Source organism: Aulostomus chinensis, chromosome 13 (assembly GCF_037954235.1).
Source record: "Aulostomus chinensis isolate RoL2024-O1b breed Wild chromosome 13, RoL_Achi_v1.0, whole genome shotgun sequence".
Lineage (NCBI taxonomy): Eukaryota > Metazoa > Chordata > Actinopteri > Syngnathiformes > Aulostomidae > Aulostomus > Aulostomus chinensis.
The window spans coordinates 12403326-12428837 of record NC_141332.1 but is presented as its reverse complement, the minus strand read 5'-3'; the positions used below and the strand labels follow the sequence as shown (position 1 = coordinate 12428837).

The 25512-nt window shown below is 41.3% G+C and overlaps 1 long non-coding RNA gene across 8 annotated transcripts in view; it reads right to left on the bottom strand.

Annotated features, from left to right (window-relative positions):
- Positions 1-5785: 5785 nt before the first annotated feature.
- The window catches only part of LOC147250896 (uncharacterized), a 47107-nt gene continuing 27380 nt past the window's right edge, over positions 5786-25512 (bottom strand). For 3 of the 8 annotated variants that reach the window (XR_015118856.1, XR_015118858.1, XR_015118862.1), the window contains 7 exons: positions 25130-25345; positions 18000-18072; positions 16013-16492; positions 15553-15677; positions 12269-12371; positions 11678-11841; positions 10929-11586 (listed from right to left, as the gene is read on the bottom strand). This is a non-coding gene — a long non-coding RNA (uncharacterized LOC147250896). Of the gene's footprint in view, positions 6137-8481; positions 8538-10928; positions 11587-11677; positions 11842-12268; positions 12372-15552; positions 15678-16012; positions 16493-17999; positions 18073-24987; positions 25046-25129; positions 25346-25512 lie in introns of those variants that run through there. The other 5 variants (XR_015118857.1, XR_015118859.1, XR_015118860.1 and 2 more) reach the window with 5 other exon arrangements.

Here is a 25512-nt window from a genome sequence, read left to right as displayed (position 1 = left end):
CTAAATGTGCTCGTGGACAGCGGCGTGCTTCATCCGTACATACAGACGTTTACAAGCTATGTTGCAGGATGATGGGAGCATAAGAATATTGTGTATGCGCTTGTCTTTCGCCTGTTGCTGTACATTAAACCAAAAAGCGCCTCCATTCAAGAGTGAAAACTTTGAGTCTGTTATAGAAGTTGTTCTATTCTTTTGTGTCGTTTGGGACTCAATAAAATATATCATGCTGCCCTGCAGGATTCCCGTTCAAACATTATGCTCTAGTCTAGCGTCTGTGAGTGAGTGTGTACATATATATATATATATATATATATATATATATATATATAGAGAGAGAGAGAGAGAGAGAGAGAGAGAGAGAGAGAGCGAGCGAGAGAGAGAGAGAGAGAGAGAGAGAGTAGCAATGATGTATGCATTCTCAGCAGGGGGTGTGGTGGGGGTTGGGTCAGTTGTATTTCAGCATGGTATCAAATGACTTAGCCAAGCACGAGCCAACCATACCACCATTCCCTCAAAAGTCTGAGCTCACACTACAACCTGCTGAGTAGGTAAATGCAACACACACCGACGGCTGTGTGCAAAGATTGATCTACTAAATAATTTTGATGTGAGGAATGAAATGAATAATAGATAGGAAGGGTCTTCCCCCAGACTTTGAAAGCTTAACGTGAGTTTGAACTGAGAAAGTTCATACATTTCAAAGGCAGCGCTCAAACTGTTTTGCAATTGTTTCTGAGTGTATTCAGTGTGTATGTCAAGCAATTATGCTAAAACACGGCGCTCGCCAGAGCAAAAAAAGAAATGTTCCTCAAAGACAGTTTCTCACTTTGAAATATTTCTTGCCTGGAGCATACAATAAATTAGGCTCTGGTGAGACGGCAATAACGTTTGTCAACAATACACTAAATATTACGAGCTGTAGATGTGCGGTATGCGCTTTAACAACATCTTGAGCCTTTGTACTGACATAATGCAATGTACTCGGAGCAAACAGAAGTTACACACTCTTGTCTGTGTAAATTACAAATACTAGTGTCAAACCAGACACATAATTTACATGTTTGTCTTTTTTTTTTTTGTTAAATATTTCTGAAAACAATAAAGATGTCCTGAACTCAATGTGAATATTAAAGAGACTGCCACGGGAAATCAGAGATTGTGTTGAGGTGCACTCTCAACTCAGCGGGAAAGAGCGCAGAATGCAAGGTTGCTGGGGAAAAAAAAGAAGCATTAAAGTAACATATCAAAGGAGAAGAGCATGTCAATTATTTATCAATGGGGGGGGGAGACAGACTGGTAGATGCATAAACAAAGGTAAGGGTCTGCAAGATGATGCTTGAAAGGATCAAAAGAGACAAGCTAAATCCAGAATCGCACCAATAGTAGAAATAGAAGTAGAAACGATGAAATAAACCCGAGGTAAAATCATTCATCTTTATTTTGTTTGTTTAACCTGCCAAAAGCGTTAGTGCCAACAAATACGGATACAGATTTAGGTCAAATGATTCTTCCTGACCCGTGAAACCTGCAAGGTAAAGAGGAGCAGCAGCATCACTGTTTATTTACAGTTAAAGGTCAGCGTCTGCACATTTACATTGTCTGTATAGTGCGAAGTTGCTATCCCTGTCATGTAAATTCAATTTAACGTGTGTTACAAACATCGCAAGATACAAGAGATTCAGTTCCATAAGGATCATTTCAAAATGATTATCTGTTCTGCTGAGATGTGTACAAGAGAAGAACTAGAGTAAAAAAACCACCAACAACAACAACAAAAAACATGGGTGACCAAATCATTGAACCATAAACTTGGTTAGTGTCGCCTTTGCAGCTTCATTTATCACCCTCTATACTGTGATATTAGAAACCCTGGAGAGGCCAGGTTATAAGCAGTCAACATAGTGCGCCTCCTCCTCCTCCTCCTCCTCCTCCTCCTCTTCCACCTCTTCCTCTCCCTACTTGCACCGACAGCAGACGCCTGATTCTCCCACCTGCAAAGTCTCCATCTGCTCCCCCTGCACGGCCGAAAAACAAAAAGCTCCATAACCCGACACACAGTCAAGCCAAGCATGACTGTAATACCCTATGACAGTTTGTTTTTGACATATCCGCCTGATGCTTTGCAGTTATTTTCAGCGGCTACAATTGTCTCCTGAATAAATGCATTCAAGATTTTTTTTTTTTCTTGTCGTTAAAAAAAATTCTATTCCGTCCGCGTTTTGAATCGCATCAACTGTTGAAGCTCGGTGGTCTGCAGTGCATTCACTTAGAGATGATGCAGCAGCAGCAGCAGCAGCAGCAGAGAGGGTTGCTTCTGTTATTTATGTTTGTCCGCTCTAAAGACCAAAGAACCTTCCCTACAATCCTGCAATAAAGCAAATACATAATAAAAAGCAGAAACCAGACCCCTAACAACCTCTAGAGAAGAGATTTACGGGACCTCCATGATGTGAATCTTCCAGGGTTGATGGAGGAATGAGGGCACTTTAAATGTCATTACTATGTGATCAAAACTGATTCTTCATTCCAGATCATCGCAGTAAAGGAACAGTTGTGTCCTGTCAAGATGGAACCTGAAATCCTAAGCGGTAAAATATTGGCGGGAAACAATAGCGAGAGCGTGAGGGGGCACACATTTCTCTTCATTAAAGGATAAATAATGCAAGCGAATCATATGAATAATTTTCTCCCTAATGGATATTGCATGCTGAGAAAGGATTTCCAGTTCCAGTTTTTAAAAATTTAGCATGTGAAATGATGCGTCGCTATGTGACAAAGTGATTTTTCGGGGCAAGAAGAGAGTAGCGCAAATGCATCAGAAAGCTTTTCGAAAAAGAAAAAAAAAGATGAAGAAGTGAGACGGAGACGGGAGAGAGAAAGTAGAGGCCAAGACTTTCATGAGCGGGTTTGACAGCATCAGATTATGATGCCGGTAAACACATTTTTTATCTAATTATTTAATATATCAGGTGCTGTGACTCACGTCTGAAGTGCTTTACACCGAAATCTGCTCAAAACAAAATGAAACAAAACATTTTGACTTGTACTCTGTATTTCACTACATGGTCTTTATCCTGTAAAGTTCCATTTTTTTTTGGATTGACAACCAATATAGAAAACGGTGAACATATGTTTATCACTGATCGTAAAAAATGCTTTTTCCATCTGTCTGAAAACAGGTTCCCTCATTTTTTTGTCCCCGCATCCAAACTCTTAGATGCCGTAGCCTTGAACAGATTGCATGTGCATTGAAAATGCAGCCTGCCATCACTGGATAAAATAGCAAGTATGACAACCTATGGAAAATCAAACAGCATATCGGTTAACGCATGCAGACTCGCTCACGACGGTGCGATCGCCCGGTTGAATGAGTTTTAACATCACAATAAAATGTCTCTTCTTTCTGTCAGAGAGTTTCAAAGCTGACAGTGACACAACTGTAAAGATATGAGGGGAACAGCAGGAGCATGTGACAGTTTAAAAAGCCTGAGCGTAAAGCGTGTGGACGTCTTTCAGACTCTTTCAGCCCCTGTGATGCTACCTGCATCCACCAGCACGACATACAATATGCATATGTTATCAAAGTAAAAATCTGATATGAAACTTTAATGAACAGTGGAAGAGAGGGAGCGGCGCAAAAAAAAAAAAAGAAAGAAGAAGCTGATATGCTGAAGGCAATGTGGAATTGTTTTAGTGAAGCGTAACGGACAAGAAGCGGGAAACCTGGGAGAAGAGGAACAATCGCTGTGGGCATTTGCATTTCACATGTGAATGTAAGAGCCACCGCTGCAATTATACATACCAGTGGGTAAGGGCATGGCTGCTGTCCACAAAGCAAATTTTCATGCTTTGAACAGAGCCGCTGCCTGCCTGGGGACTTGGCAGCTCAGGTGGCAAGCATAGTTAATTTCACCATTTGGGAGAGCTTGTAAGCTTTAGCCTACATGGTCATCAGCTAAATGTTACTTTCCCATCATGCTGTCTGGTGCGTTGTCCTTGGACTAACGTCTCTTCATCTCAACACCTCCCCTTCTGAGTCATATTTCTCCTTTAAAAAAAAAAAAAAAAATGCAACAAGAGTCCATCACCGATAGGGAAAACTGTCCTGGAGCAACAGCAAAGTTTGACCCCCGCCTACATGCAGCCTATTTTTAAAATCAGATTGCCCCCTGATTTACCTCCCCAAACCAGACAGCGTTAGTCCGCACCAGTGCTGGAGTTGCTAGGCAACTGAAGACACTTGCTGCAGACTGAAATCTTAAGACCTTATATAATGCCTTACAGGGGAGAAATTTTATACAACTGCACAAAAATTGTTGTAGTAATTAGAATTAGCATAATATTATGTTAGCTGGCACAACACTCAGAATAACAGCATGAGTTGACTCTGCAAGAGAAAGTCTTCACTGAAATTTCCTCTACAAGTTATTTACCCATAATGCAGTTTTTGCTGTTATGAATTGGGATGTTAAAACCAAATTTAGCGCACGCACGTGTTATGATGTTTCGCTCCTAAATGGGGAGGAAATTAGAATACGATTTAAATAGAATATCTGCATAAAAAGCGCAAGAAAAACACACAAAATATTCACATGTTCCTGAGAATAATGTTGTTACTGAAATGTCTTTTTCTAATTCAGCCCTTTTCATGGGTTTTATTTTTAAATCACGACAGTCGTGTGCGCTACTGAAGGTCTGACAGAACAGAAGCTCAGAAAATAAAGTGAGCACTGCATAGATTTAAGTAAATCATGACAGTAAAAATAATGCGTCTAGTCATGTTAGTTTGCTTGTGTTAGCTGCATTGCTGCACTGCACCAGTCATCTGTGCAGAACAAGAGACAGTTTCAGTAATATGTTAATTGTGGTTCATCTAGTTAACATAATATGTGGGTAGCCTGAGACACCAGTAATTACCATATTCTATATGCCTGTACGTGCTGTATGGACCCATGGGAAATTACCAGGGTTAAAGGTCAAACCGAAGAGCTCCATGCTGTGGGTGACCCAGAGAAGCTTCACTGAAATGAAGGCACACTGGCTGAAGGGGGAAACACAAGTTATGTGTGCATGGATTATCTAAGTCATGAGTGAAGAATCTCATAAATATGCATGTTCATTATCCAGTGCTGCATCCCTCTCACTGAATCTATCATGAAGATTAATGAATATTATTCAGTCATTCATGATTTACCGGGCGCCTCTTGTTTGAAATGTGAGCAGACAGCATCACCTACTGACTGAAAGCAGAACTCAAAATGTGTCTGCGTGCATGTGGCACAAATTCTGGTTCCTGTCGCTTTCACTGAAGTTCACCCCCGGCACATAGGTTCACCCGAGCAGTACTGCAACTAAAATATCAGTTGAAGTCAGTGCTTCATCCTTTTTATAGCCTCAGCATATAATCTGATCACATGATTCAAGTTAGCTTTTAGAAAAATCTTACAGAAGTGCAAAACTGATATTAGAATGAATTTTTTAAAAATGGTGGGTGAATTTTTTTCCAGTTTTATTGAAGATCAGATGCCTCCAGTGTAAAAAGTACAGTAATTGCATTTTAGTAATTGACCACTAGATGTCGCTACATAACCATTAGTCATGCATGAGCTGTGTGTCAACTGAACAGCAAAACCAAAGACTGGAAATGATGATTAATATTGCACTGGTGGATATGAAGGAGTGTAAGTGAAAGATATTGATCGCAAAGATGCAGACCTTCAATTTGACCTTCATCCACCACAAAACACATCTCTTTTCTTGTTATTTGATACATTTATTTGCCAGTTGGACATCAAATGAATCTTTTATTACATCAGCTCCACTTCCTGTCAGTATATGAGTTCATACATAAACACACAGCACAACACCGCAAGTTCAACTCCGGAGTCTTATAAATTAGAAGTGTCTGTGTTGCCGGTTGTCAGGCTCTGCTGTTGCTCGTCTGTCTTACAGATTGGGTTTTTCATCATGTACTGGTTGGTAGGGTTGCGCTGTAGCAGTAACAGACACTGGTTTCTCAGCTCCTTATTCATACAGAAGAGGATTATGGGACTGGAGAGCAAAGGTAGGTCCAGAAGTAAATCTCGGACCATCTCTTCGCATACAGACGGATGCTCCATCATGGCAAAAACAGCAACTATAGAACATAAAAACAACGAGTAATCAAATTAAACATGTATTTTTCCATTCTCTGTAGACACAAAGCAACTAAATCAAATTAACATTTGCTGTCATGCCCTTTTAAGCAGCAAAGATTCCAAAAAGGCTTTTCTGATGTTCGTCTGTGGACTCGAGATGCTTCCGGTTCTTCGAGGGAACCAGACCGATCGAATAATGTTGGGTTCAGAACTCTGCAGGGTTCATACCCTCCGCTGCAGAGCTCCTCATTCCTCTAATCACTGTGGGATCATTGTCGAGCAGCAGAATACTTTCTGGACCAATCAGATGCCTCCATGACGATATGGTTTGATGGATAAGAATTTGTCGGTATTGTGGAGACCAGTAATGCTGACCAAAACCCTAACTACATTAGAAGAAATGCAGCCCTAAACCTACGAGGAGCCTCCAGAATGTTTGACTGCTGCCTGCAGACACTCAAATATGTGACTCTCTCCAGCCTTCCAACAAACAAGCTGCAAATGTTCTTTCATTTAAAAGGGTGATGCCAAATTTTGGTGGGGAAATGTGCTTATTGTGCATCCTGTTTTAGTGCCAGATGAGCAGAAAGATATTTCCTCTTTCTCTTCTGACTCCCCATTCCAGACCCCCACCAAATAACTGACCGCCAGTTAGCAAATGAACGCTGACAGTGGGCCGCGGGAGAAGATTGTAAAAATCAGCAAATACACATCGATCCAAAATATAAAATCAGGGTTGTACTTAACATTCGCTGTGTCAGATACATAGGAGCCTCATCAAAAGCCCCATCATCACTTCAGTAAACAAAAGAAAACATTTGTTAATGATTACAAGAGCTGCCACTAATTATAAGTGATTATGTAAGAGAAGATGAGGAAGACTACTTCTGGATCCTGATCTGTTTGAACCAGAATCTACACGGAGGGGGAACTGCAATACCTCGGTGGGGATCTGGAGCTTCACCATGCGCACAGAGAGGAAGGAGCTCGATCTGCTTGCCTGTCTATAAATCTTAAGAACAAGGAGGGGATTTCCCAAAATGTTAGCATGTTTCTTTGAGTTCACACAACTTGGAACTTGTTCTCCTTTTCTATCTCAGATTTGAAAAAGGTTTGCATCATGGCCAGCACTGTCAAGTGTAAAAAAAATTAAACGCACTATTAAATCTATCGACTCAGAGCGACTGATCACATGATATACGCGCGCTGGCAACACTGTATGTATAAAGTTTGGTTTTAATCAGCATGAACGGTGGCTGATGCATGCCAGTTCTTCTGTGTTGTGAAGCGTCACATCAAATACTGTCACAAAAGTCTCTTTCCCCCCATTCTAATTATGACTTGACAGTAGTGATGACACTTACAAGTCTGAATCCAGTTTGTACTTGTAAGCGTGATGCACAGCATTAACCTGGACTTAGAGTCTGATTAAAGCCGGAGTAGCAAGTACATACTCACCAGGTATATGTGCTGTAAAGGTAATGAGAGAGATGAGGCTGAACATCTTCGCCAGATGCACGTTGGCCTTCTGGCTCCTGTTCATCAGCTTAGCGCACTTTACGATGGTGTGGAGGACGTGAGCGTAGAAATAGAGGCTCAGCGGGAGGCACACAACAGCCCTGACCATCACCTGCGCCCTCATGATTTTGTCATTGATGAAGGAGAAACAGGTGAGGTTGACAGGGTCCAGGTGATTTAAACGGCTGCCCGTGAGCCACAGACTCAGCTCCTTCACTCCCACGGGTAGGAGGGGGAACAGGAGCTGCAGGGCCAAGAACGCCCGGCTGTTTACCAGACGCCTGCAGCCGCACACCACCGTCAGGTAAATGGAGAAGATAATGAAAGAGACGTAGTGGAAGGAAGCGGAGCTGGTCAGGTGTTTAGCGCTCACCATGATTTCACACAAGTGAGAGCCCAGCCGCCAGCGACCGTGCTGCCTCCAGTGGATGGTCATGGGCCACAGACTCAGGTTAACGAGGTTACAGCTGGTGCTGCCGAAGATGAACATCGCCACGTTGTTCCTTATCTTACTTTGCCGGCTGAGCAGACACGACAGTAAAGAGACCAAGATAAAGATGTTCAAACTGAAGCCAGGAACCAGGAGCAAAACCTTAGAGGAGGCGCAGAGGTTCAAGTAGACGGAGACAGCACACAGGCTGGAGGACGTCTCATTCATGGCCGACTGTCCGTGAACAACAGCCAGATGCGCAAGTGCACTGATTCTCCTCTGTGTTACGAGATAATATTAAAGATCAGCAGGGTACTCTCGGGAATTAATCGGACACGTGTGCAGACATTTTGTGCAACATGTGCGGGAGGTAAACATGTTTTCTTCCTGTCTTACCTCCATCACCTTGACTCATGGCTCCTCTGAAGTTTATGGTTCCTAAGACTTTCACTCTGTGGACCCAATTACAAAGGATTCACTTCATAATCCCCTTCCTCTACTTATAAGCCTCGAATAAAATTGAAAACCTTTGGTTACTGGATGTGGTGTGACCCTCTATTCTATCTTCCAGTGATTTTTACAGTGCTCCCTTTTGCTTTTGTCTGATGTGAACCACAAACCACATTTAATATATCGTGTATTTGCTTTCTCCAGCCTCAGAGAGCATTTTAACTAGCTATTATTCAATAATTACCCCCAGCCTTCACAACCCTGAAGATGCCACTGGTGAGAAGGGGATATGGATTCACCCGTAAATCATCATATTTTCTCTATGAATTATTGGGGTTTGTTAATTCCAGGTCTAATTTATTACCTTGTGATATACACATCATTACTCAGAAGCTTCCTCTCGCTCAACCAGTGCGGAAGTAGTCCTAATGAGAGTGGAAAACATATTTGTTTACTTCTCCAGGGCTTTATTAATATGACACAGAGTCTGGCTGATTAAGTAGCTAACTACTCTGACATTACCTAAAAGCATATAAGATGCCCTCATTTCAAAGGCGATGAATTTAATGTGTTTATTTTGCACGATGCAGGTGTGTCTTCAGTGGAGGAAATGATCTTCTCTAAATTAGGTTCTTGATAACGCTGGTGTTGTTGAACACCGCTAATTTGAGAGAACAGATTGTTTATACAGGAATCATTATCAAAAAGGACCTTTTAAATTTGAAATCCGTAATTGCATCAGGGTTTGTTTGTTTCAAAGGGTTGTTTGCTGGTCTGAGTTATTCCGGCAGCAGGCGTCTGGTAATTGGTAAGCACGGACAGGCCTCGCTAATGCATCAGGGGCCGCTGTGTTGTTCACATGGCGTCTAATGAGGCTACAGGAGAGCCGTGATCGCTGAACTGGACGCTGACGTCGCATCAAATGCAGCAGCCGAGGATCACAACCTGAATTTATGAATGTAGAGAGCAAACTTTAGAGCTGGCAAAGGTACATGCACTACAGGTGCACATGTGAACAAGGTAATATGGAGCAACTGGTTGGTTAATGCTGAGTCATATTTATAAGACCTGAGTCAGAATTATCGAAGCATAATTAGTGCGATTCTTATTGTAAAATTGGGAACTCTTAAAAGTAAAATTAAGCAGCTTTGAACTTGGCATGGTTGTCGGTACTGGACAGGCCGGTCTGAGTCAGAAAATTGCAGATCTACTGGGATTTTCACGCACGCCCATCTCTAGGGGTTACAGAGACTGGTCAAAAAGAGAGAAGTGAGTCAAAGTTATGTGGAAGACAATGCCTCATTCATGTCAGAGGTTAGAGGAGAGTGGGCAGACTGGTTCCAGATGATAAACACAGGCATATTCTTGAGTCCGAGTCTCAACTTGGAGAGCGACAAGAGCGACCCCTCACGGTTTTCAAAAGGGGCAGAAACCTGAGAGACCACCGCGCACATTCTTATTTACCGCTCTCTCAAGTAAGGCCAGCCAAAACTGTGTTAGCACCTATTCCAGATGGGAACCAGGTGCTGTCACCAATGCAAATATACAGAGCACTGTGACAGTTTCAAACATCCTCACACAGGCGAAAACATCCCTGTCAAAGGAATTTTATCATGCAATATAAAATCAGTTATTTATTTAATAACTCGTGCTTGTGGAAAATCATATGTGGGAAAAACAAGTAGAGCACTTAAGACTCGAATTGCAGAACACAGAAGTACAATCAGGTGTACAGATATGAATTATCCAGTAGCAGCACATTTTGCTGAGGCCAACCGCCCTATCTCCCAATTGGTGTTGAACAGGTATTGCTGCCGGTGGTGCAGTGGTTCGCACTGTCACCTCACAGCAAGAAGGTTCTGGGTTTGAGTCCCGGCTCCATCACAGGATCTTTCTGTGTGAGTCTGCATGTTCTCCCTGTTCCTGTGTGGGTTCTCTCTGGTACTCCAGCTTCCTCCCACAGTCCAAAGACATCAAGAGGGGACGAGGCTGATTGATACTCTAAATTGACCGTAGGTGTGACTGTGAGTGTGAATGGTTGTCTGTCTCTATGTGTTGGTCCTGTGATGGACTGGAGACCTGTCCAGGGTGAACCTGCCTCTCGCCCATAGCCGCTGGGATAGGCTCCAGCCCCCCCGCGAGCCTTAACAGGAATAAGTGGAAGACAATGGATGGATAGATGGATGGAGGTATTGCTGCCACCTAGAGGAGGTAACCTTGAACTCTTACTTTCCAGGAGAGAACATATCTGGATCCACCATCTAAGAGATCTATATCCCCATGGACTCAATGTGGACTATGACTTGAGATGCTACTTGTAGTGCGTTTTTCTGCACAAGTGTGCTCTTTTGTGTAATACTATTCAGTTGAATATTTATTGGATATTTGGATTGTTATTTATGATGACTCTGCCCAGAGCTGATGTCCTAACTTATCTAAATATCTATGAGTAATTTTGTAAATATATGTTTTGAATTCTACTTGTACCAATCAGCTAATGGCCAGGAATCGGCTGTTTAGTCTCACTTGCTTCCCAACTGGGTGTGTTGACTGACAGCAATTGAGCTGATGTGATGATTGTTCCCACCTTCAGGTGTGCCTTGTTAGGCCCAGCCCAGTACAAACACCACATCACGGACTCTGTAAAATCTGAAGAAGGCTGTCATTTTCACATTAAACATTGCATATGGAGCCAAGAGTGTGCTACGCTTGTTTATTTTCCTCATGATAGAAAGGCAACAGTAAATCAAATAATCACTCGTTACCGCCAAGTAATGCAGAACTCCACCTCTGAACGCACAACACGTCGAACCTAGAAGCCGACGGGCTGCAGCAGCAGAGGACCAGACCAAGTCCCGTCAGCTACGAACAGGGAACTGAGGCTACATTTTTCACAGGCTCACCAAAAATTAGACGATAGAAAATTGGAAAAACACTGCCTGGTGTTATGAGTCTCAATGTCAGGTGCAACATACAGATGGAGGGTCAAGAGTTGAGCTGAAAAACATGAAGACATGGATCCATCCTGCCTTGCATCAATACTTCAGGCTGCTGGTGATAGTATAATGTGTGAGCGTTATTTTCTCGGCACACTTTGGGCCCCTTAATACCAAATGAGCACCGTTTAAATGCCACAGCTTACCTGAGGGTTGTTGGAGACCATGTCCATCCCTTTATGGCTACTTCCAGGAGGATAATGCACCATGTCACAAAGTTTAAATCATCTCAAACCGGTTTCTTGAACATGATGAGTTCACTGTACTCCGATGGCCTCCGCAGCCACCAGATCTCAATCCAACGGAGCACCTTTGGGATGTGGTGGGAGATTCACAGCATGAATGTGCAGCCAACAAATCTTCAGCAAATGCATGATGCTATGCTATAATATGGACCAAAATCGCAGAGAAATGTTTCCAACACCTTCTTGAAAGTCTACCATGAAGAATTAATGCAGTGTGTGTGTGTGTATTTTATTTAAATATATATATATATATATATATATATTTCATAGTTTTTTTTAAAACGCCGTGTCAAGTGAATGGAATGCAAGTTAAAACTGTCAAAACTGTCTCTTCCCCTGCATGTTTTCCACAATAAGCAATAGTCTTATGAATCTTATGAATTGTGTTCATTATTATTGCGGCTATTTTTGTTTATAAAATGTAGTCGTGCTCTCCTGAAATTGTCTGCAGCTGGAACACGCTTTCAAACTCCTAAACTGGTCAGCCATTACCTTGAAGGCCAGCTGACTGTGTTTCCAGCTCTTGACTTATGTTTGTTTTCTATTTTCCTTTTACACATTGGAGAAGGGTAAAAGGTGATTGCGGTCATTTTTCCTGTAAAAGAAATAAAATAGAAAGATACAGGGTTCATTTAACAATTTGTTCCGATTAAAAAGGAAAAGAAAAAGAAAGCCTTGGAGCTGCTTTCTGCTTGCTAGTTTAAAAAGGTAAAACTGTTGAAAAGAAGTAAATGATAGTTTCTATTATTCTGTGACAACAACTTCAGTGGAATCCTACTGGATGCACGGACCATTACCGCCACCTCCGTTGGAGACTGAACAAGTTTCCTTCCTCTCATCTTGTCCTACATCGAAACAAAAATAACCAGCCTGTTTAAAATATGAAAGGATCGGAAAATGCAGACTTTTGTGGGAAATTATAGGGAGTAAAAGTTTGTTGGAAAAATATAGTTTGGTAAGGCAGGAATATTCTTACAGAGATACTTTAAACAAAAAGTGTGTTGTGTCTTGAGGTACTCAGAAATGCGTGACAAAAAGCCAACCCACTCACGCTGGTCCATCCTCACGCCGGAGTGATGCGATAGTTTGTTTGATGATGCGTTTGAGAGTTTGTAAACAGACTTTCTTGAGCAGCTTTGCCGGTATTTTGTTGCTGTAGCTGTTGTTAGCTGGGAGTAGCTAATAGCGTACAGCTAAATGCACGTGGCTGGTTCTTCATGCATTCTGGAGTCCCAAAGAAGTGATGCTGGGCAGAGCTCAAAACACCTCTTTGCTTGTATTTGAAGGTCAAAATACTCTTTTTGGTTATGATATTGCATTTAGGAGAGTAACAAAGTATTTGTACTTTTTTATGTCCCATCTTTGACTAACACTCTTGCTATCTTGACTTGCTTAGCTGTGTCGTTGGTGTTTTAGCTTGAAGCCAAGTTGGATAATGGATCTACAGTATTCTAAAATAGTACTGAGGAGGAGTATGGCAGTGATCCTGGATTCTGACTTATGTAAATACAGTCAAGTTGTGTCCCTGATGTGTTGAGCACCCCCTCCCAACAGCTCTGGTTCCTCTGAAGACCCACAGATAGGCAGACAATGGTGAAAGGTGCTGTTACTGAAATGTATTGATTGAAAATCAGACATGCTCACAGGAGCAGTTTGATCTGTGGAGCGAGGGCTGGGTGTGATGGAGAGAGATATATATAAAGGAATAGAGACAGACAGAGAGAGGGAGCGCTGTCAGTCAGTCATGAGAACAGATCGGCCTCAAGGTAACAACTTCTTCCATGAGATGGTTTTCCAGCGGGGGTAATGGTGCTTGGGTCTTGTCTCGCAAAAAGCAATTTATAGCTAAGCCAACAGAGGTCTGAGAGATACAGAGTCTCGCCAAGTGTCAAATATTTTCTGCAACAAATTGTGCTGTGTCAGGCTTGTGGATTTCTACCTGAGGCTCATAACACTCTCTGGTGAGAAGATGCTGCTTGCATAGGAAGTTGAAGTGGAAAGAAAGAGCAGTAAATAACACTCAATATAGCCACAGATAAATCAACCTTCTCTACGAGGATCCTTTCAAATACCACCGGTTCATTAATCACCGGCAGACTGCTTTGTTATATTGTTGTTTTAAACTTTAATCAGAGTGCTGTTAAGTTTGAATGTCTCATGAAGTAATCCTTGCCCTAAATCAGTTGAAAAGACTTGCAAACTAGGCTGTGGGAAAATCATTCACTCAAGTAAGAAACTAGCACTGTATGCATTTAGTACCATCTGGGGTGGTTGGAACACCCAATCTAACTTTGATGAGAAGATTATCATCTTGCACCTTAATACTGAATGGCAACGATCCAAGAAATCCTGATGAGGGTTACAACTGGGCTCTTTCCAAATTCTTGTTTGGATGAAAATCCAAAAAAATATGGCTGGCCTGGCTAAAAAGGATTTAATGTTGCTTCTAGGGAAATGAAGAGACTTGTGTGGAAATCTCTCAAGCATACACACCACTCTCCAAATCACAGCTTTCTGTCTTTCATCTCCTTGCCAATTTCCTAAGCTTTTGTTTTGAAAACAGACAATGCTGTAAGAAATCACACTCAAGCAGAAGATGGGACTAAACTGACGAGGAAGCTCTGATCAACACGAAAGTGAAGTGCTTCAGCTTTGAAATGAGTGGAACTCTTTTTTAGGTGCTTAGAACATATAAGCAAAGAAGAGGTAGAGGCATTAAACACACGTCTGTTTACATTTGTATTTAACATAAATAAGAAAAAGAAAATGTGGAGGACTATCTTGTGCAGTATATGTACCATGATGGGAGGCAGCATTTACTTCTTTAGCTCAGTTACCAGCCTCAATAATATACTCCGAATATTACGAAGTGTCGCTCTTGGTTGAAATGTTTGGAATTTTCTCATCCCTTAAACCACTACATTACAGATCCCATTCGACCTTCAGTCCCTTTTCATCATTGTCACTACAGCAACTCCAGTCTCCCAGGCTTATGAGCTCACCCAGTCAAATCTTATGGATTCAGGCTTGTGAGAGTTCAAACTTGTGGAAAAACTCAAGGACGAAAGGCAGGTGAACCAAACCAAGACCTCCAACACATTCCGATAATCATCAGTATTTGTGTGGCGAGAAGACAAATGGGTGCGGGAGACGAAACTTTCCTCTGATTAAAGCATCTTCTTTGATTTGAGATGGTCCCCAGCGATTGTTATGGTTATACTGCGGGAGTAGAGAGCGGAGTGGCGATGGCACTTAAGGCCGCAGTAATGAGAAAACGATCACATTGGGCTTGTCATGGGGTTATAGCTCCTTTCAAAGTAAGGGAATAGATCAATGATGTCTCCAGCTTTGTGGTGTGCGTTTGTTTCAGCTCCTCTCCTTTAATAGTTTAGAGCGACTGACATTCCAGCTTTGTGTTATAAATTAAATTCAAGTCCCTATTCTGTTTGTCATATTTGTTCATAACTGACTCACAACATTCTCTGATCTAACTTTAAGGGTATGGAAGGGTAGGGAATGTGATACAAAGCGTAGTGCAATCAAATTCACATGCGATGTTGGCCAAAACACCACCATGACCTCTGCCTCCAGAGATTTGTGGTGGTGTAACAACAGCATACCAGCTTTTGTCGCTAAATGTAAGCATATGTCAATAATCAACAACGTTTCTGGGGAGGACAGTCATTATCTGTAAAAGGTCACGAGTCAGGAAAGTGTAAACATGTGTAGTTTAACATTGAGGAAGGAAAAACCAGAGCTTTCTTCAAACAGAGTACCTTCAAAATCTGGTGTCGGCTGACCTCCTGTGGTTTAACGCCTCACTTTGCTGCCGTGATGAAGGTGTGGATCAGGACACTTGACATCACGGCTGCGTGTGGTTAGGGGTAAACCAAAGCTTTGTCTGTAACAAACGAGAAACAGATTGCCTAACAGCTCTTAAATTCTAAAAATTTGTTAAACTGTTGCTTGGCTGAATGTTGACGGCGAAGCTACGGACCGGTCATGTTTGGTAGGAATCTAGGGTAGCTAGTTCATTGATGCAGGATACATCGCTTCTCAAATTTGGGTTCTCATGCTGCTCACCATGTTAGCAAATACTAAAAGCAAACACTTTATTGCCTTTCCAAGGGAAATGTATTTGTGATCCAGCAGTTGATCAACACAGCAAGGGAAGAGGAAATAATTGTCCTGTTCTACAAGATTATTAATGAGTATTTAACCTTTGTGAATACTCACAGGTGAAATAAGGGAGGAGCAGGGGCCCAACACCTCCATGTGGCTCCAGTGTTCCCTCCATCGACCATGGAATAAATATTATTTTCTGTTCTTGTAGTCCCAGATCTGTCATGAAACTCAAACACATTCAGAGCTGGGACTGGGTGAGTGCTACTTCAAACTTCGATTTTACTGTGATACGGATGTAATAAACAAATACAAATATAAGATATAATTACACCTCCATACCAATCAGCACTGTGAATTCATTCATGCTTTATCAAATCCCTCTGCAGAACCGACAAGCGAACAACCTGTAAAATGCTGATTTTCTACGAGGAGATTTGGTACACTGCCATCATTCAGAGCTCCTTCTCCTTTCCGAGTCTGTGATGTCATCACCCAGCTGTCTTCCTTTGTCGCTCTCTCCCTCATCTGTGAATCCTCTCTCTGTCCTCACGTCGCTGTCATGATGGTCGCCTGGCCACTTTCACTGCTCAGCTGGTGTGCACAATGAGACAGAGGAGTTGCTGTGCAAACGCATTCAGTATCAGACTTACTGCTACAAAGAAAACTAGAACTAGAACATTCTCTACCATCAACTATCTATCTTGGAGTCTTGTCCAGAAAGTGTATTTTGCCTTCTAAGTACTAAAAAACAGGTGCCTTGAGATGACAAATACTGCTTCATGTCTTTATGGCACAACACAGCCAGCCATCTATACTGCATATTTAGCTTGAAGCTAATGCTGCTCCATGGCCACCAACTACAAACAGCAGTAAAAGTATCCCAACATGTCCATTTACAAACTCACAAGAGCATCAGCTAGTATAATCCACATCTTATTTATTCAGCTGAATGCTCAGGAATCCTTAACCTGAGCTAAAAACAAACTATGGCTCATTCACAGCAACCCTGAGCACAAGCTACTGACCCAACTCACTTGTGCTACTTTGCACTTGTTCACAGTTGCACTAAACCAGAATTTTGATTGTGTGTTTTTAGCCCAAATCAAAATATTGTGGATTGTTGGGGATATGGCTGGATATAGATAACACCAGATGATGCACTCGAGAGTTTGTAAACAGACATTGTTGAAGAGTTTTGCTATTGTTTGTAGTTGGTGGCCATGGGGCTCTTTAGCTTTATGCTAAATATTTGTTGCTGGCTACTTCAGCCTGCTGGAGTCACAAAGAAGTAATGCAGTGGTGAAAAAAGCTTAAGCCACTGACATGTGAGTGCACTAGTATCACTTTAAATGGCTGTTACTAGTTTAAATATAAACAATGATGACAAAAAGTGTGAAGGTGCTGTTTTATCCATTCTTAGATATTTTAGATGCAAAATAGCGAGCTGACTCTGTGCGGGAGGACCAGCTCCTTATGTAGATAAGAGGGTCTCCTTCCAAGCTAACAAAAACATAACCATTCTTGTATTTAGTTGAAAACAGAGTTAAATATTACATCTCTAAATCCTACACACTGTCCCTTTAAATCATCAAGTGAAGCCCCTGATCTCCTTCAAAACTCATTTATTCAGGTTCCTCTTGTTATTTTTCACCCATCAGCTACCGAGCAGGTCAACCTTGGGTTATTTATGGGGTCCTTACATTAGTCTGACCCCCTATGATAATCTATTGACCTCATGCTAGATTATGCACAGCAGGGACTTTGAGACCGATCTGTGTTTCTGTTCAGTTGTAATAATTGACATATTGAATCTATCTGGACTACCATCTGACAGATTTGTTTTTCACTAAATACAACATGTCTATGATAAATTGTAACAATAACCAAGCAATTTTTCAAGTGGATCTAGCAGCCGTGATTTGTGTCTCATGTAAACAGCTTTGATAAATGCACTGCGCTGTGTTTGTCATCCTTTTGCTCAATCATTTTCATGCTTAAGTGAAGCAATTTGTTTCTCAGAGCGCAATCTGTTGGAGTTGATTATCCAAGATGGTGATGTCCACCTCGATAAAAATAGAACACCAGTCTAGCCACCCACCTCTGATGCCAGCAGAACTACAGCAGGCTTTGTTTTCTGTTGAAAAGTCTGGAAGGACTGTGAGGAGAGACTTCTGCGAAGGAAAGAGAGAAAACAGAAGTTTAATTACTGTAATGAATCTTTCTGGAGAGGTATTGAAAGTGTCGCATTCGTGTGGTCGCAGCGAGAGCTCATTTTGGCTTCCACCGCTACGGTCATTCATCATCAGCTGAACAATACAGTGCGTGGTGGAGGGGACGATAAAACATGGGAAAGCAAGAGATGGAGGTAGAGTTTCTATCAAAAATAAAAGGGATCACAAATGTTCAAAGTATGTCCTTGATGAGATTTTTTTTTTTTTTTTTAACTATGAATACAAACACTAAATTTGAAAAATATGTCACTGGAAAGTCTAAGCCACAAAGAGAAGGTCTAAATGACAAAACACAAGCCCTCTCTGTATTCAAAATAACTGATGGACTCAATTAATATGAAATTCAATCTGGTTCAAGTTCTTCCAGAGCAACTTCATAGATAGTTAAGCTTTTGTAATATAAATGCAAATGTAATTCCTGACACATTTTTACAAGCAAATTAAGAGTTTCTCATAATGACCAATCAGTTCCTTTTTCATTTCAGCTACAAGCAAAGGCTTTACACACACGCTCCATCAGTATTACTCAGTAAGTGAGCCAGTGTTTAGTTTCTAACTGGCTGTTTCTGTTATTAAACTTCCTCTGACTGATATGTCTGTGCCCATGAGCAAACCTACTGAAACATCGTTACACATTTGTACTGGAAGATAGGTTGTGCTTTTGTCATCAGTCACATAATTCTTTCAGATAAATTAAAATTGTGTTGTTTCTCTTTGCTTTTATGTTCCTGTTCCTGCGTTATTATGAATTTCTAAATTTCTATCGTCTCTGACTAGGATTTTCATTTTACCATCCAACAAAACTTTTATTCCACATCCATTTTCTTCTGCTTATCCTGTTAAGGGACGGGGGGGCTGGAGTCTATCCCAGCAGCAGGGTTCACCCTGGACAGGTCACCAGTCCATCACAGGGCCAACACATAGAGACAGACAACCATTCACACTCACAGTCACACCTACGGTCAATTTAGAGTATCAATCAGCCTCGTCCTCTCTCGATGTCTTTGGACTGTGGGAGGAAGCTGGAGTACCAGAGAGAACCCACACAGGAACAGGGAGAACATGCAGACTCACACAGAAAGATCCTGTGATGGAGCCGGGACTCGAACCCTGAACCTTCTTGCTGGGGGGTGACAGTGCTGACCACTGCACCACCGTGCCACCCTTTATTTCACATACTTTTATATATTTTAAATTGAGCTCTTCTCCTCTTCATAGCAAACTTTTTGTTTTGTACACTTTGTTTGACCTGGGATAATTTGGATGATGCACATATGTGTGTGTCTGTCATGTGGGTGCCGGCTGTACTTAAAATTGCGACAGTGCATGCAGCTGTTCTTCTGTGAGTCACTTCTGTGGGCACAGAAAATCATAATTAGTTTGATGAACACTGAATGGCTGAGTGGTTTCTTGGGCTCACAATCATGAACACACACCACCATTTATTTCACTTCTCTGCTGAGATTAAAGCAAAGGACCTGCGAGGCCTCTGAGGATACCTCCATCACCACATCACCAACCTGCATAATCTTACTAATACTGCAGTACGTTAGATATAAAACACTCTTGTCTGATGAAATGGGCTTATCAATGTTTTCAGATATCTCCAATACTTTGCTACATATTTGAGGCAAACTGTTTCAATTGTACAAAAAGTACTACCCAGGTGGAAGTGGAAGTACGGATTCAACTTGAATACTTGTGTAAAAATTGAGGACAGGCTCTTAAATTTAATCAGAAGTAAAAAAGTAAGAGTTTTTTTTTAAAACCCTTTCTTAATTAAAATATCAAAAAACAACAACACAAGACATCATGAAATTGAATATTGTAAAGTCACATATTCAATAATGTGTCCAATGCGCACTTTTGAAACATTAAAATATAGTGTTTTTGTGTCTTTTTGTCTGTCGTTCAACAAACCTAAAGGATCAAGCCTGTTTTAAAGTGAAAGGAGTGAATTTGTGCTCAAATGTAAGGAGTAAAAGTAAAAAAAAAAAAAAAATGCTCATAAAAACAAATAGTCAAGTACAGTGCAATACAAGTAGTAGAAAAATCTACTTAAGGACAGTGATGACAAAGATAAAGATAAAAGATTTAAAAAAAAGATGAAAAAAAAACATTTGTATTTTCTCTGTTTTTGGTAAAAAGACAAATTCAAACGTATCAAAAGTGGACAATAGCCTGGAGGGACTTTATAAGCTGAGCTGTAATCAAGTGGCTCATTTGCTGAGGAAGTCATGTTTTGCATTTGCTCTGAATCTGACCACTAGGTGACACTGTTCTTCCAACCTTGGTTGCTTGTAGCTTCTAAAGAGCCAGAAAAGCATAACCACCTACCTGCAATTTACATTTACATGTCTAATAGCACAGGGGTGCCTTCTCTCACTGTGAAACTGCTTGAAAGCAGACACGAGCATTTCCCACCCACAGAGCTGGAATACCGGTGTACCCAATATACTTCTGACATCAAACATGCTCTCTTCAGCTAAATGATGGAATATAAATTTAGCATTACCTCAGCTGCATCACCCTCAGTGTGGAATACATTAAATATCTGCACATGATTTAATATCTTTGCCCTTCTTCAGTAATATCCAGTATTAATGTTTAAACTGCGGCAAAAAGAAAATCATAGGGGGATTTTTTTTTTTAAGGAGGAAAAGTGAGAAAGGTCACAAACTGGCAGTGAAAGATATCTATGTTTCACTGATGTCAGCTGGCAATTCATTCTCAAGATAATGCCCATGTCCTTGATTCAGACAGCAGCTATACTTGAATGATATTGTGCTGATGGGTTTAAGCCTCAGTCTGCCATGAAACGAGCATGACAAAGTGATGAGAATGGAAATGTGCAAGAAGCCAACCCGAGCCTCCCCATCCCACATCTAACCATCGCTCCTCCTTAGACTTAAATGAAAATAATGGGACCTATTTTGAAATAGATGAGCCTGTTGTCTAAACTGGTACTCCTGAGAGCTCTTCTACAATTTCATTGTTTTTGACTGATTTGTGTCTTCCGTTTTGTCCTTGATAGAGCGGTTGCCTTTTATCGGATTACACAGAAAAGTCATTGGGATTGTCACAGCTCGAGTTCAGGCTTGCTGTAACTATGAGTATATAAGATTGTCCTTCTGGCTATTAAAATCGGCTATATTTAGAGGCGCCGTCATCGATTCTGATCCTTTAACTTTTGTCAGATTCGGCAATTATCTCCTCAGGGTCGACTAGCAATCCATTCTGTGTGTAGGCTGACAAAACTCTGATGTACAGTACATACACACAATTTGGAAAATAAACAGCCACTAACACTATTCAGGCAGCAGGGGCTTCTGGCTACGCTCCGTCGTCCACGTGGCCGAGTGTGATGATGACGTAGAGTAGCCATGATGAGGGTTGGGTACCAGACACTGTACTTTTTTTTAAGGTACCAACAGAATTATGTTAGCCGAGAAAAAGACAGCAAGATCATGCGACCCTATTCCTGCAACCCAAAACAGTCAGAGCAATGTTGAGTACTAACAGTAAATACCTGTGATGTTGGTATTGAAGCAGAAAAGCACTGAGAAATATTACAGTATGTAGAGATCGTGCTAGACAGCAACAAATGCAGCTCTGGTGTAATGCTAGTTACAATTTTATATACCTTCAGTGGTATAAAGGTAGATTACTGACAAAGAAAGTACCAACAACAACAGAGAAGTACTGTGGCACGACTATTGGCTGAAATGTGAATGGCACCAAATCTGAACCATGACATGATACAATAGCATTTTTCCTTGTTTGATCAAAACTTGTGAGAAACAAGATCGTTTCAGATCGACAGTAGCGTATAAGCTGCAGTTGAAATTGCTAGCATTAAGTTGCTAAGGTACTCAGAAAGCCCAGGTAACACGGCCGCCCACAGAATATCTCCGCTCCATTTGGGGACCTCCTCACTCATATAAACAGAATAAAATGAATCTCTGGAGGCCGATATTTCATCTGATTTATGCAAGAGACAGTGGTCAGTTAGGTAGCCAGCATTATCCAACGTTAGCGACACAAAAACTAGCTACTTGATGGAGGCCTATTTGTGAAAAGTGAACTGCGAAAAGACACTGCAATCACCTGCACCCATAAGGAACTACAAAGGGACAAATCTAGGCTCGGAGAAAGTGTTCTTACATTTCACCACAATCCCTGCCACGTCAAGTGAGGTCAATCCACTCGTACGTACTTCCTGGAACACTAAAAACTTCCCACTTTCCTGATAGGATGTCCTGAGTTCAGCAGGTGTTCAGCGTTCTCCCACCTTGGAGGTTTGGACTTTCACTTTTCCCAGTTGCTCATTAACAAACAGATAGATATGAATTTGAATAATGACAGGCTTTTTACATTTGCTACAGTAGGAAATAATACAAAGCACCTACATATATTTTCATAGCAATAATAATAATGATAATAATTGCATCCGAGCAGTAGCTCAGATTCACTCCGGGGGGCTTTCACAGTAGAATTATGATTAATTTATAAGTACAGGGACATTGATGGGGAGGCAGGTAGCAGACGATGCAGAGAGAAAGTGGATTGTTATGCCAACAGCATCCACACAATACAAGCAAGAATACATTAGAATGAAGTGACAGCCATTCACTCACTCATGTAAGGACATTACAGTACTTGACCCGATGTCTAAACAAGGGTTCAGGCAAATTCGAACACATTAAATACGATTCAGATAGTGTTCAGCAGTGAAACCAAAGCATGATGCAACTCAGTATCCTCATAATAACAATGTCCTTTCACCACACAGCTGAGTGTGAAAAAGGGAAGCGGAAAAGAGTGCAGGCTGATTTACATGCAGTAACAATATGAGCAATCACACAGACTTAATTGAACTTCAAGAAGAGCACATCAAGGTTAGGATTGTCATTCCTGACATATTCTCACTGACAAATAGGGGTTACCTTCACCAATGCAACAATCAACGGATGGTTGTAGTCCAATAGACTATTTTAATTATATTTCTGGATTTATTGTGTTAATGATATACTTAATAATTGACTGACTGGTTTCATGGTTTCAACTGACCTCATCAAGGAGACATTTCCCATTGTGCTCCCTGGGTGCACTGTAATTTATTAATAATATTCAAATAATATCCACTTGTAGAGCGCAGTCTCAGGAAGATATATTCCTCTGCTCCCCTGGTTCTGCGGCATCATTTTATGATTCTGCCGTGAAGAAATAGTTTGCCTTGAATAGGTGAGGAAAATACTTTTGGCACAGCCAAAAACAATAGCGCGTAGCATATCAGCGTACATCATTTCACGTGAAACAGGGCCAGAATTTGATCAGTGATATTTGGATTCAGGGAAAGATATTTGAAGGACGTGCGCCGGCACAGATTTAAACTCTGAAATTTGGCTCTGGGCAAAACTCACATGACAGCTCAACATATGCTCCTGCATTTCTGAGGTGAAGACATACAGCAATAAACAGCGTTACTACCAGAGCGATGAGTGATGACTTGCAGGGCCTCTTCAGCTGCAGTTTAATGGTGCTACTCTCAATGCCAACCTTTAAAACTGGAAATACTGAATGTTTAATGGCAGTTTTGATTAAGAGATGTAACAATGGAAGCAGTTCAGATTAAAAAAAAAAAGAAGTGGCCATTCATAGATCATTAGTGTTATGTCCAGTGATGGCTGGCGGTCACGGAGGCGATATTCACAGCTCTTTATTACAAAGCAAACCGACTGATAAATTGTTTGGAGGCTACGTCCAGCTGCAGTGTTATTTAGCCTGCTATGGTTTCTACTGCAGGTCACTTTTGTTTACATACGACATTGAGGAGATGTTTAATCTTTTACACCGGGTGACCTTGAATACTTAAGGCTGAACATACACCGCAATGATGTAGTGTAGGTTTTTAGGTAGGTGAAATACAAACAGAGGGCTCCAATCTTGGCTTGGTTCCAGGAGGCTAGAGGTGGCGGAGCTAACTCTGCTCGGTTCAGAGAAAAGGCTGCAGGGTAGCAGTGATTAATCCTGCCTCCTCTCTTACTCGCTGTCTTTATCCCTCGCCCAGTTCACAGTAATTCCCTTTGTGCTTCTTTTCTTTCACAAGAAATTTTGTTCAATTTCAACCAAATTCTGACAGCAAGAGGGTTTAGGTTGCTAAACTGTAGAGGAAAATCCCTAGTTTTGATTAAAAGCCATTTAAGTATCCTGACAATACTGTGTACATCTGCTTATCAACGCTATTGAAAAAAAAAACACAAAAAAACAGCAACCAGATGGAGAATTTCACCTCTTTTCATTTTCAACCCTTAGTTTCAAGTGGGAGACTTTTCTGCTCCCTGGCATAAGGAGTGAAAATGTTTCAAATACAACAAAATGGATGTTGAACCGGGAAAAAAAAACCCTCCTGTTTTCATTCATTAGAACTGAATTGTTCAATCACTGTAATAATAATAGACTGTAAAAATCTTACTTTACACTTAACTGCAATTTGGGCAAATACTTTTGTTCAGTCACATTTCATGTCATCCTATGTTCCTGTGTGAAACGTGAGACATAGAGGTAGAATTGTGTGGTATTTTATTTGACATTCATATTTCACAAAGGCTACCGTATGTTCTGTCATCAGTCAGACTGATAACAACAGATGCTCATGTATAATAACACCGGAAAATACCAGGGATGTACTCTAGATAAAAAAATAAAATAAAATACACCAAGTATGAAAGTAATATGTAATATTATTGTTCAGAATTCAGACAGAGAAATAAAAGTCATGTTACGAACCAGAATGGATCAGGAAAAAAAGCTTGTAAAGATATTAAATCACCCATAAGACAACACACATATTACCTTTCTGCATTCTGTGGGCATTCACTTTTCCCTGGTATTTGGCTTCTAACATATTGCACTGAAAGTATATTGCATATGCACAATCAAGGGACACGCATTGGACTTTTCTTGCTGAAACACAACATCATGGCTGACTACTCACTGCCTTTCTTCCGGGCCTCACAGGGGTGCGTCCATGAGTGGATGGTTGAGAATGGGGCGTTACTTGGTGGGAGTGTTGGGAGTTGGAGGATGTCCTTTCAACCTATTAATAGCTCTCTGACAAAGCACCCCGGAGAGATATCACACGCTCTGCTGGCCGCCTGCACAAAGAACCCTCTGAGTGGCTCTCCAGAGATGGGCATTCCTTGCGGACACACTGGAAACACAACCCAGATGAAGAACACCACATGGTTTTTCAGGGAAACAAGTTGAGTGCTGCTGAGTGCAGTTCATGGTACTGTAAGTGATGGGACGGCTTTGTGGGCACATCGACCTGCTGAAACCGTGTGCCAGAGAAGAGGCAGCTTTTGGGAAGTCATTCAA